The sequence below is a fragment of the Coregonus clupeaformis genome, chromosome 34, assembly GCF_020615455.1.
Source record: "Coregonus clupeaformis isolate EN_2021a chromosome 34, ASM2061545v1, whole genome shotgun sequence".
Classification (NCBI taxonomy): domain Eukaryota; kingdom Metazoa; phylum Chordata; class Actinopteri; order Salmoniformes; family Salmonidae; genus Coregonus; species Coregonus clupeaformis.
The window spans coordinates 7,361,984-7,364,907 of NC_059225.1; the positions used below are offsets into that span (position 1 = coordinate 7,361,984).

At 41.5% G+C, this 2,924-nt stretch overlaps 1 non-coding gene across 1 annotated transcript; it reads right to left on the reverse strand.

Moving 5' to 3' along the window:
• Positions 1 to 2,259: 2,259 nt before the first annotated feature.
• On the reverse strand, positions 2,260 to 2,334 carry trnae-uuc. Its single transcript has one exon. It is a non-coding gene; the product is annotated as a tRNA-Glu (tRNA).
• Between the last annotated feature and the right edge of the window lie 590 nt (positions 2,335 to 2,924).

Below are 2,924 nucleotides of genomic sequence, written 5' to 3' on the forward strand. Positions count from 1 at the left end.
CCATACCAAACCATCCATACCAAACCATCCATACCAGACCATCCATATCAGACCATCCATATCAGACCATCCATATCAGACCATCCATACCAAACCATCCATACCAGACCATCCATACCAAACCATCCATATCAGACCATCCATATCAGATCATCCATACCAAACCATCCATACCAGACCATCCATATCAGACCATCCATATCAGACCATCCATACCAAACCATCCATATCAGACCATCCATATCAGATCATCCATACCAAACCATCCATACCAGACCATCCATATCAGACCATCCATATCAGACCATCCATACCAAACCATCCATACCAGACCATCCATATCAGACCATCCATATCAGATCATCCATACCAAACCATCCATACCAGACCATCCATACCAAACCATCCATATCAGACCATCCATATCAGATCATCCATACCAGATCATCCATATCAGACCATCCATATCAGACCATCCATACCAGACCATCCATACCAAACCATCCATACCAGACCATCTAGTCTTCTTTTACTGTGGTTGTGATGTAAGTAGGGCTGTTCCCGCCTAAAAACAATATTGGTCGACCAAGAGTAGTCTGTTCTTCAATATATAGACACATCATGTGTTTTAATCAAATCAACTATACTGAACAAAAATAGGAACGCAACATGCAACAATTTCAATGGTTTTACTGAGTTACAGTTCATATAAGGAAATCAGTCAATTCAAATAAATTCATTAGGCCCTAATCTATGGATTTCACATGACTGGGCAGGGGCGCAGCCCTGGGTGGGCCTGGGAGGGTATAGGCCCACCCACTGGGGAGCCAGGCCCACCCACTGGGGAGCCAGGCCCAGTCAATCAGAATGAGTTTTTCCCCACATAAAGGCTTTATTACAAACAGAAATAATCCTCAGTTTCATCAGCTGTCCGGGTGGCGGGTCTAATACGATCCCGTAGGTTAAGAAGTCGGATATGGAGGTCCTGGGCTGGCGTGGTTACATGTGATGTACTTCCAAATTCTCTAAAGAGAAACATGAACAGTCAAATCTCTGGCAACAGTTCTAGTGGACATTCCTGCAGTCAGCATGTCAATTGCGCTCCCCCTCAAAACTTGACACATCTGTGGCATAGACTCCTATAGCTCAGTTGGCAGAGCATAGCACTTGCAACGCCAGGGTTGTGGGTTCGATTCCCACGGGGGGCCAGTATGAAAAATGTATGCACTCACTAACTGTAAGTCGCTCTGGATAAGAGCGTCTGCTAAATTACTAAAATGTAATTGTGTTGTGTGACAAAACTGCACATTTTAGAGTGGCCTTTTATTGTCCCCAGCACAAGGTGCACCTGTGTAATGATCATGCTGTTTAATCAGTTTCTTGATATGCCACACCTGTCAGGTGGATGGATTATCTTGGCAAAGGAGAAATGCTCACTAACAGGGATGTAAACAAGTTTGTGCACAACATTTTAGAGAAATAAGCTTTTGTGCTTCATTTGGCCTCTTATTTCAGCTCGTGAAACATGGGACCAACACTTTACATGTTGCGTTCATATTTTTGTTCAGTATATATGCACTGAGCTTGTCTGATTCTTTAAGCAAACTCTTTGATGAAATAATTAAGACACACAAATGACTAGAGGTTGTCCGACCGCAATCGATTTAATTGTGCCGGGCCTTGCTGCGCTGTGTTAAAAAAAAAAAAGACAGCGAGTGACTGTGACTAGCATCCGTTCTCTCTCTCCTCCCTGCTGCAGCGACCACCACAGAACATCAACAGTGTGTATTGCGCTGAAGATGCAACATACAGTAATTACAGGCATTTCTGACTTGAAAGTTCTATTACCGAGTTCCCTAATTTGTTTAGGAAAAACATTCCCTATTCCCTCAACCCTTGCTCTCTTTACGTGACACATGTATGCATTGCATGCACCTGACCAATAGGGCCTGACCTACAGCTTAATCACATCAATAAATTGGTTATCAAATACTCTGAACACGTGACAGCACAATGGATGCAGTTGACGTGACAAATAAACTCGAAACGTAGGAATGTTTACTGGTTGCTCAGGAGGTAAAGGGGAAGTCAGATGTGTGGAATAAATGTGACTAGTTGTGGAAAATACTGGAGATCAAGAAGGTAAGGAGCGCTGTGTCCATATTATGTGTGCCTAACAGGTGCTGTTAGATTACATTTTAGTCATTTAGCAGACGCTCTTATCCAGAGCGACTTGCAGTTAGTGCATACATTTTCATACTGGCCCCCCGTGGGAAACGAACCCACAACCCTGGCGTTGAAAGCGCCATGCTCTACCAACTGAGCTACGGGGCACTACATTATAATATGCTGACCGTTTGGAACAATGTAAACAACACTAAATAAATGATAAGCGGACCAGAGAGTCTGTTGTAATGTTGTTGTCAAAGTAAAGCCTTTATTACAGCAAAGACTAAAAACAGTCGCATTCATTCGAGAATGTATTTTTAGAAATGGATCGGTTTATTCATTGTTTACTCTAATTAGTCAATGGTCATTAACTAAAATGCTTGATTGCATTTCAAATCATGAATGAGTCCTATGCTGTGTGATGACATGAACAAATAATTGATACAGTAGCCTATATACAGTGCATTCAGAAAGTATTCAGACCCCTTGACATTTTCCACATTTTGTTACGTTACAGCTATATTCTAAATTGGATTAAATAAATAAATCCTCATCGATCTACACACAATACCCCATAATGACAAAATGAAAACAGGTTTTAATAAATTGTTATAAAAAACAGAAATACCTTATTTACATAAGTATTCAGACCCTTTGCTATGAGACTAGAAATTGAGCTCAGGTGCCTCCTGTTTCCATTGATCATCCTTGAGATGTTTCTACAACTTGATTGGAGTCCACTTGTGGTAAATTCA